Genomic DNA, 11259 nt, shown 5'->3' on the forward strand with positions numbered 1-11259 from the left:
TGAGGAATCCATTCAACTTAGGGTAAGGAAGTATCACCTGCAGATAAAGAAAGTGAAGAACTACCAAATCAAAACATTATTGAAAAGGTGTCAGAAAAGAGATATGTTGATTCTTCTCAGGAAAATTTCTTGATCTCTTCTTTAGCAGGAAAATATAATGATGAAAGTAGGGATACAACTCAGGATAGTGAATTGGTCAAAATTAATATACCAGACATTCCATTAATAACATCTAAATTAGAACACAGATTCTCCTATGATCAGTGCATACAAGTAATGGAATATAGAAAAACTAAGGACTATATCTCACAGAGTTTGGAAGTATAGGGCCATTCCAGTATAGAAGAGAAAAATATTGTTCATATTCTGGAAACCAAACAACCCATACCTTTAGTATTAACTGATTCATTAGAGCAAAAGGGTTACACTTATGAAGACTTCTACACCTGCAAAAACCCTGCCCAAATTAAAGAATTATATGGTGAAAAAGCAGTTGACCCAGATAGGATTGAAGAAATAAATAATTCACTTTTGCAGGCATTAGAAATGTATCCAGAGAGTAAATCAAAAAGAGAAATGACTGAAAGAATGCGTGGTGAAGAAATTACTCTAGTAACACATAAAAACACACTGAAAGAACATTTGAATCATTTTGTACAATTACAGGCCAATCCAGGTGAAGATGAAATCATCTGTGATGTATCAGGTAAAAATAATCAGGTTTTACAAGGGATCCAAGAACAAATGTTAACACAAAAAAATGAGGTAATGGAAAACAATGAAGTAGAAGAGACAGTCAGAAAACTAGATGGCAAGAATAGCCACATTGATTTTAATAAGCATTCTTCCATTCATACCACAGACATTAAAGAAAATACTTTTCATAATCAAAAAGAGAAGGAAGGAGGAGATTGTCAGCATGCCCTGAATGTAGGTCAATTCCCATTTTCTTCCAGTTCCTATCAAGATATAGACTTAACAGAGCCTTCCCCAATCTGGATTAGGCTGGCTCAGGATTATGGGAACTGGAGTCCAACACATGAAGGGCACCAGCTTTGGAAAAGCTGATTTAGGGCATGCCACTGATTTTGAAGAAAAGCGCAGCAAGTCTGAAATGCACCACTGCTTATTTTCCTTTAGCCGCTATAAATGTCTGCTTAGTTTTCAAAGCTGTACAGACATAAATAAAAATTATTTGCAAAGAATGAGCTCCAAGGATGAAAATACTCAGTCTAAATTTGGTGTTGAATTACAACTGAGAAATAAAGTAGTAAGAGAGAAAGAAAAATCTCCTCAGAAAAAGGACAAAGAAGCAACTGTGAAGGAAGACTCTGCCAACAAATGTATTTTGTTACCTTTATCAGCAATGCAGAACAGAGTTGATAAAGATGCAATAAAAGATGCTTACTTATTAACAGATATGTCTCCAGTTTCATCTGAAGAATATTCATCAGGGCACACAATAGATTCCTTGTTCAGGAATCAAAAGCTCAAGAAAAAAAGTACCAAGGAGAACAAAGAAGAATTTACTAACACAAGAGATAACAAATCATTTTTATTAGAACAACAACATGATGCAGCAGAATTAAAATGTAATATGCAAAGTTCATCACAACAGTACAAGACTATTAACAGAGAATCCAGATCTAGCAAACAAAACATTAATGAAAATAAATGTTTAATCTCAAAAGTTTTGAATGGGAGTATATTAAAGATTACGCTGATGTTATGAACAGAGTTCAGATTTCAGATCCATCCTGTTCTTTGAAATTACCTTCAGAAAGAAGTATAAACAATATTATACAGAAAGATGGTATACATTTTTATGAAGAAAATGAACTTGATGTGAAAAATATAGAAAGTATGCCACCTGATTCCATCACATATGATTTTCTTATGCAAAACAAAGAGTTGAACAAAAGTGTAATTATCAAGGAAGGTATGAATAAGTCTTCTCAAAACAGAGTAAAAGAAACCCATTTTTCACAATCTGTGTTAGAACCTAGTGATGGAAAACAAGGATGCCATAAGCAAGATACAGAAAACAAGTCAAACAAACAAATGAAAAACTTCCAAATAAATTAAAAAAAATAAGTTGTGTCTCCAATGGCTGCACCTCAGGAAATGTTTCAAAGTGAAAAGGAGTTTTCTGGATATGCCACACATATGAGTTATGATTCTGTCATTAAAGATTCTCAGGACCCACCAAGTGAAGAAAGCAATGAAGAGGAGCACATTTCAAAAACAGTTGAAGATTTTGATAATGCTCAAATTAGTGATTCTTCTTTAACAGCAAAGTTTATTTATGTGCATGGTACACAAGAACAAATGATCTCATCTTACCCTGGCTTTGGCATTTTTTCTAAGAAATGTATGCATTCACTTCAAAGGTGTGTAAGTTTGACAAATCAGAAGGAAGTTAAACGAGTTAAAAGAGGAACATGAGGTTTCAACTTCTCAGTCTAGGCTCTCTGAAGGTGAGAATATTGATATCATGAAGTTAGTACCTGATAAAAAGTGTGAAAGTCAGATTGGACATGGTACAAAAACACATTTAACAGGTGTTCAGAAGTTTCAAAACTCAGCTCAACATACACAAATAGATGGCATTCAAAACACAGTGTATATCAAGTCTGAATATCAGCAAACAAATGTGTATACAACGCCAAAATTACCTGGACTAACATCCAAGGAAAGAACAGAAGATAGTTTAGTGATAACTACTTATAATAGGTTTCTTCAGAAACAATGTGTTCTTGCTGGAATTAGTGCTAGTGAAAATTCAGCACTGCACACAGAAAAGCAAAATAAAATGTTAAATCCAGATCATAATGTTAATCCAAGTAAACCTTTCTCACATGATTTGCCCCACCATCTTGAGGCTGTGGATCACAATATGAACCACATACCTCCATATACAAAAGATGGCTTAGATACACACCATTTAACTATAGATAGTGATGATGAAAGGTTTGCACAATTCAGAATTGCTCTTCCTAAAAATCTGGACCATGCAGAAAAAAAAGCTTATTCTGAACATTCAATAGAAACCCAAGAAAAAGGTCGCAAAGATCTAGAAAGTGATAAAGTGACAGAACACAAGAACATAGATAGCAGAAGGGACAAGACAGGGGAAGGAGGTAATATTTTTGGTCAAAAATCACGGTTCTTTGGGGAACTATTTCAAAATAAACGTACAAAGGACTCTACAAAAAACAAAGATAGTCAACAATGTTTTGTAAGCCAGATTAAGACCAAGAAGCATGAAGCTGATGTAGTTGGAACTGACTCTGAACAAGACAAAACTGATGTTCAGGGCACAAAAAAGATATATGATTTAGATCATGTTAAAATTATAGAGCAGGAGTTTCAGGGGGAAATATACAGCCCTACCAAGAAGAAATCTATTACTGCGGACTCAAGAAATGATGACCAAGAAAATGACACTCCTGTCAAACAAGAAGAAGAGTATGCTTTCTGTGTAGCTGTCCAAAATGGTAAAGTGATAATTGATACAGAGTAGGACCTGAAAGAAACCAGTGTGTTCAGAGGATTCTGTGAACATTATTTAAAGCTTGCTGATGAATCAAGGATTCTTCAGACAAATAGATGTGAAAGACATGAACTGCAGCAACTGGAATATGAGTTTGAAAAGCTTCGTCATGACATCACCACTTTTTCATGTGAAGACATTTATAAGGAAAGGAAGCAGGTGGCCATTTCAGTAGTACATGCAAATAAATTAAACATTGGGCATGAAGACTGTTTGATGGAGAAAGTGAATTTACTTCAAGAGCTACAAGGTCATCTGCTGGACATCAGAAACTTATGTGAAGTCCAAAAGACAGAATCAGGTACTAGAGTATTGTTTGGTAATAAAAGATTACAACACATGAGCAATACTTCGCTTAAGAATAAAAGCAATATATCTGACCAGTGAAACACAAGGGAAAGGTGGAACAGTAAAATGTGACAAGAAGCTGATGTCTCTTCTAAGCTTATAGAACTCGGAAGTCTGATATTAATAACATGTTGCATTGTGCTCAATCTAGATTGCAGGCAACATGTTTCATTACAAATTGATTTTTTTCTTTTGATTGGTATAATGATTATTTGGAAAATGCAACATTCCCACAACAAAAGCACAGTATCAGTAGATATATCACCTATACACTAGCAGGGTTATCAACAAATCAAAAGCTTTTAATGCATACAATCCAATGTTTGTCTATTTAGGTCACTACCATTGAGTTCAATGAAGCTTACTCTCCGGAAAGTGTGTATAGGATTGCAGCTTAATTATCTGACTGTCATTAGTCGACTGTAATCAAATATATAGACTAGATTTGAGGGGAAGGCAATATTTCATTCTGAATTTGAATTAAAACGATCAAATTCCATCAACTGTATAGAATTCCACTATACAGATATTTTATTTGCATTATGTCTTACTTGATTCTTTTAACAGTCATGCTCTCTAGTCTTCTAAAACTCATGCTGACAAGTGTTGCAATTGAGTATATTTCACAATCAGAAAACTGTGAATAGCAACTATGGACTAAGTTTGCATGACACAACAACCCATCATAGGTGACAAGGCATGGTGGGTTGTCATATTAACCTTGACTGTTTCCCACAAGATGACTTGTTTGAGGATAACAAGCTGCCCCAACAATCCATGCCTTGTTCCAAAGGTTGTTTGATCCATAATGGCTTGTCATGTAATTATCACCCCAGGAAGCAACAAGTCAGGCACTTATCAGGACCAGCAAAAACCCTTTGCTGGTCTTGTTGAGTTAGCATGTACCACCAGCAGTATCAGCTGCCCCACCCATGTTCAAATAGCACTGTGGAGACACCATCACTGACTCAGTCTGCTCACTGAATTATGATCCCTTTTGCATTCACCGTGCCTTTTCCCCATGTCACCCTTTTTGTTCCCTGATAACTAGTGACAGGCACATCAAAGTGTCTAACTGGCACATTGGAGGAGCTGTAACATGTTCATCATCCCTTTAAAAATATTATTTTTCATGCCAGAAATGTGAAAACCTTTTGGAACTTAAAAAAATATAAACTTGGGCTATTGCAAGTGCACATATGAATAGGTCCAGTATGGCAAGCCTTGTCCAAGCAATATCCTGGAGCATGTCTGTTGTCAAAGTGCAGCAGGCACCCACCATTGGCTTTAACTGAGGCAGGCTGCAAACATGTTTATTTTTCATTTTGCTTTTTCATAACAAGAGTTAATTTTTTTAAAAGCTTAAAGTGATTTTTTGCTTGCAAAAGGGGATGGCCAGTCATTCACCCCCTTTTTGAGAAGATGCCCTTGTTAGCTTCATCACTCAATCAACTTTATGTATGATATCAATACTAATATATTAAAAGCCAAATTAACTAATATTAAAGAATTATTAATAAATGCAGGTTCTTAGTAAACAATAATAAATAATATATTTGTGGCTTTGTGACATAAGGAAAGCCATGCTGCATCAGACCAAAAAGTCCATCTAGTCTAGCACTCCATACACATGGTGGGGAAACCAGCTGCCCATAAGATCCCTCAAGCAGGATGGGTGTAAGAGTTCTGCCTGCACAGCTCCTCAGCAAGAAGGCACTGGTAGCCTCCTCTTCCATGCATCTGTCCAATACACTTTTAAAGCCATTCAAATTGGTGGCCTTCATCACTTCCCATGGCAGCAAATTCCATAGTGCAACCATATGTTGTGTGATGAAGTACTTCCTTTTATTTGTCCTAAGCCTCCCACCAATCAGCTTCATGGGATGACCCTCAGTTCAAGCATTTGTTCTTTGATTTGATTTGATTTGATTTGATAGGCTATCTGGGCGGCTCACAACATATGGTAGAGCAATTAGAACTATTCAAATACATATCACAATAAAATGTAGTAACCCAAAATAATGAAAATAGAAAATAAAATTAGTAAAATAAAATAATATAAAATAGAATAACATAATGTGATACAATTATTTTTAATTTAGGGGCATAAAATTAAATATTCACTATATTAGACCATTTAAAATAACCTGAAAGGCAGTTAAAGTAAGAATTACGCATAATAGAATTAAATAAAAAAGTTATTCTGTTGTGTTATGGGAGAGGGAAAAAAATACCTCCCTTGCAATTTTCTCCAGTCAGTACAGTCCTGTCTCCACTCCATCCAGTGCAGTCCTATATGTGTCTACTGAAAAGTAAGCCTCATATAGTTCTTACACATAGGTTAGTGTATATACCAGACATCTCCAGTCTGATGTCCTTGAGATGTTTTCGAAAGCTACTCGCAACATACTTGATCATTAGTTGTGCCAGCTGGGGCTGATGGGAATTGAAGTCTAGAGCATCTGGAAGGAATCAGGTTAACAAAATCATCCTGTGTTACTTGTTGAAGTTTCAAAGTATAATACTTCACAATGCAATACTATACATATTTACTTAAAAGTTAATTCCACTGCATTCAGTGAATCCCATGCTTACAAAAATGCATTTAGCATTTAGGATTCCGGCTTTAATGTGTGATTTGGTAGTTTGTTCAACTTCTTTTCCATCTTTTTCTTTCCAGATTTTAAAACAAACTCCAGGCCTTTCCTTTTTCAAACGTTCTTGCTAACTGTAAGCTGAGAAAGTGTAGAATATTTAAAAAATGTGGTTAAAAGAAAATGAGAGATATGGATTGTGATGCTTAAAATATTCTGCTGAATCCTTAAATGCAGAGAACAGATGATGAGACAGTTAAATATGATGACTTGTAGGCGTAACTAGTAAGAGAAAATTACCTGACCATGTTCCCAAAGAAAAACTTATTTTGAATTCAGAGAAGGAACTTAACAATGGGCAACATTCAGAAACAAACAATATATTCCCAGTAGATTCTGAAGAAAAAATGCATACATCAGTGAAAAATGGTAAACAGAGGATGGATCTGAAAGAAAAATTAACAAGGAAGAATCTCATGACTCAAAATGTTACTGTCAGTAATGGTAAGCAATTTGAAAATTTTCAAATTTTTTCAATGTTTATTTGAAAAACTAAGATTACATATTTTAAAGCAATAATTAATCAGTACACAAGATAAATTTTAACATCCATTCTCTTGTCCCTCTATTTTTATGTGAAACAGAAAAAGAATGGCTATTTCAGATAATCCTCCATTTGAATGATTTCTGTTCCCTTATAACATCTGCAGTTTCAGCAATGACTTCTACTAGTGTAAAGGTGAGTTTCTTTACATTGGCTTTAGGTTTTGCTTATGTCTTCCCTGTATTTGAGAAAAGCACTGGGCATGATACAAAGTTTTATAATGCTTAAACTCCTATTTATTTCACTTAGAGAATTAAGTGCTTCTTTAACTCTCTTTCATCTATACCAATAGAATTTAAGCACTTTTAAGTTTAGCCAGATGCATCACGCTGAAGCACCTTGACTCTGTTCAGTCCAGCTATACCTTTCTCCCCTGTGAACAAACTCTTGGGAGAAAATAGTATTGAGCGTTTACAGCTCTCCATAGTAATGATTGGCTGGCCCCTATGATCTTTTTCCCTTCCCCAAAGCAGTTTTGCATTTATCTTTATTATGTTTGTTGTATTTGTTCTGTTTATGTATTGTTTTGTTTAACTATCTTGTAAGCTGTTCTGAGATGTTGTTAAGGACAGGGTAAAAATACTCTCAATAAATAAATAAAAATTAAAAAATTAATGGTAATTAAAATTAATGATTGTACATTCAGTGCTTCAAGAAAAAGAGAAGGGGTTCACTCAGCCTGAAGAGTGAAGATAGTTCAAACCTAATGGCTGAGAGTACTTCCAGACTTCTAAGGTGCAATCCTATGAAAGTTTAGACTGGAAAAAGTCTACATTTCTCAATATTCCTCAGCCAGCTATGCTAGGAGATGTAGACCTTTTTACTGTCTAAACTTGCATAGAATTGCACTTTTAATATGCAGACTCCTGACTCAAATTCTGTTCCATTTGTAACCCTCCTGTATTTTTCCTCCATTGTTTTCTTATCACAGCAATTTTGTTAAGGAAGGAAAGATGCAATAGTACATAATGATAGTTCTAAGAGCTGATCACCTGGAAGCACTTTGTGTCAGTTTGATTTTCTGTTATATAAATATAAATATATACACCTCAGTAGCAGACAGTATATAAACGTTTTAAATAGATAGACAGATAGATAGATAGATAGATAGATAGATAGATAATTTCTGTAGCAAACCTGGGAGTATAGGCTCAGTATTTTACCAAGAAAATTGCTGTGATATCTTTTTTTATATCTTGTTTCAACATTAATTTTGAGATTAACATGACTTTCAGACTGCATCCTTATTCACACAGGCATTCTATAACTTCTGTGTATGCACATGTAATGTTTACCACAGGTCTAAGGAGGTGTTTACTCAGAGATGCGGTGTATACATAGTAAATTTATGCATTGTGCCCTCACTAAAATAGGCAATAGCAATTAGGAGAAATTACCTTAAAAACCAATTCAGTGTCCAAAAACACAGAATTATTTTAACAGAATTTTGTTCTTAAAAACAAATACATGCATTTGTTACAGAAGAGAAAAAGGGAGTGGTTAGTTTACCTGTCCCCTCCAGCATGTGGGGCAGGACTAATGGGCATAAGAGGCTAAACAGGAAAGCTAGAGTAAGATGAAGGTTGGTAAAATTAATATTAGCTGCAGAAAAAGGGGAAGAAGTGTTATGGAAATTACCAGTTGCTTGGTCATAGTGGAGGATTTTGAGGCCATACAACTAAGAGGACGATCCTATGCAAGTTTTAGACTGAAAAAGGCTTATGACTATCAGAATGCCACAGACAACTTAAGTAAGCCTGAATGCTTCTGAAGAAAAGGGAGGTGGGACTAGAAATGTTTGTGGGGGGGAGGAGGAAATAAATAGAACAGGAGTAGCTATAACTTGTTGTTGTTAGTTGCAAAGTCATGTCTGACCCATCACGACCCCATGGACAACATTCCTCCAGGCCTTCCTATCCTCCATCATCTCCTGGAGTCCACTTAAGCTCACACCAAATGCTTCAGTGACTCCATCTAGCCACCTCATTCTCTGCCATCCCCTTCTTCTTTTGCCGTCAATTGTTCTCAGCATTAGGCTCTTCTCCAGTGAGTTCATCCTTCTCATTAGGTGGCCAAAGTATTTGAGTTTCATCTTTGCTATCTGTCCTTCTAAAGAGCAATCAGGGTTGATCTCTTCTAAGACTGACTGGTTTGATCTCCTTGCAGTCCAAGGGACTCACAGGAGTCTCCTCCAGCACCACAATTCAAAGGCCTCAATTCTTTGGCGCTCAGCCTTCCTTATGGTCCAGCTTTCACAGCCATACATTGCAACTGGGAAAACCGTAGCCTTGACTATATGCACTTTTGCTGGCAGGGTGATGTCTCTGCTTTTCAGTATGCTGTCTAGATTTGCCATAGCTTTCCTCCCCAGGAGCAAGCATCTTTTAATTTCTTGGCTGCAGTCACCATCTGCGGTGATCTTGGAGTTCAGGAAAATAAAATCTGTCACTACCTCCATTTCTTCCCCATCTATCTGCCAGGAAGTGAGAGGACTGGATTCCATGATCTTAGTTTTCTTAATGTTGAGTTTCAAGCCAACTTTTGCGCTCTCCTCCTACACCCGCATCAAGAGGCCCCTTAGTTCCTCTTCACTTTCTGCCATTAGAGTGGTATCATCTGCATATCTGAGGTTGTTAATATTTCTCCCAGCAATCTTAATTCCAACTGGTGATTCATCTAGGCCTGGCTTTCTCATGATGTGCTCTGCATATAAGTTAAATAGGCAGGGTGACAGTATATGGCCTTGCTGAACTCCTTTCTCAATTTTGAACCAATCACTGGTTCCATGTTACTTTCTCATTGGTTGCATAGACTGCCCTTGGCTTTCTTAGTTTTAGTTCCCAATGTTTAAAATGGAGAAATACTTGAAGCTGCAGTGATCTTGTTCACAATGGGCTTACCATATTGCTGGAACCATCCATAGAAAATGATCCCATAGTTGAGAAATAACAGTAAAATAAAGAAGACCCACTTACCATCCAGCATATTTTCTCATTCATATTTTTACTGGAGAGATGTGCCCACACTAGGAATTGCTACTATGCTTTGCAAATTGATGCCATGCTGAACAACCTGAACCCTCACATATACAAGGGCTCCTACCTAATACAGAAGCTTTTTAATACAGATTTTTATACCTTTGCAAGAAGTCACATATACCTGCAATACTAGGCAAAATTCACCCTGTACAAAACTGACCTGTATGACTAGTTTATGGAAGTGAAAACATGAACAGTCAGCCAAGAAAAGGACAAGAACATGATTGTTGAATATTTAGTTAAAGTTGAGTGCAGAAATTCCACCAGTTCTTCCTCATGGTCTCTGTGATCCATATGCATGATTAGTCAGAAAAAAGTTCTGCAGTGTTCAGCATCCCCTTCTGAGCATGACTCTGCGCCCTGAAAAGCTGCCTTGTCAGAAGTGACTGAGATGACTTTTCATTGAGCTGGTCCAACCACTGAAGAATGATCTCTTGGGGCCAGAGAAGACGTGTTCTGGAGCTACCACCTCAATCCTAAGCAGAGGATGGGCTGTTGCTCTGGAGGAGCCAGAAAACCTCTTTTTCCAGTTTGAGCCTCATCAGAGCCTGGTATTTGGTGGGATGACTATGCATGTGTGTGATGTGTACAGGTAGTGGATATGAGGAAGAGTAGGAAAAGGTGACAGCAAGTGGAAGGGTGGGGGAGGGCAATGGCAAGCTGCTAGCACAAATGAAAAGAAGGCAAGAGACTTGGCAGCACCATAGCTAAGAGCACCCAGAAGGCTCTGATGACTGGCATGGTTAGGGAGCCTCCACTTTTATGGATCTTGGCAATAATTGTTAGAACATGAATTAAAATCCTGTCTGTGCTGCTTAATATTTATGACAGAGTTTTCAGAATGGCATTCATAAGTTCTGGGTATAAGGAAAGGCAACTTGCAGCATCATGTGGATTTAAGAGCCAATTTAAATATGAACAAAGTGAAAGCAGTCCTTATCCATAAAGGAATTCCATCATGTGTCATGTTCTAAAGGATCTTCTCTCTTGAACTAAATCATATATATGGAACATAGGATCAAGGAGGACTGAAATCCCTGCTCAATTCTGAAGCATACTGAGGAGGCTTTAAACATCTTAAGGTATAATCCTATCCTTTAGACACAAGAAAGTTCTAAAATT

The sequence above is a fragment of the Varanus komodoensis genome, unplaced genomic scaffold, assembly GCF_004798865.1.
Source record: "Varanus komodoensis strain SLA01 unplaced genomic scaffold, ASM479886v1 scaffold3, whole genome shotgun sequence".
Classification (NCBI taxonomy): Eukaryota; Metazoa; Chordata; class Lepidosauria; order Squamata; family Varanidae; genus Varanus; species Varanus komodoensis.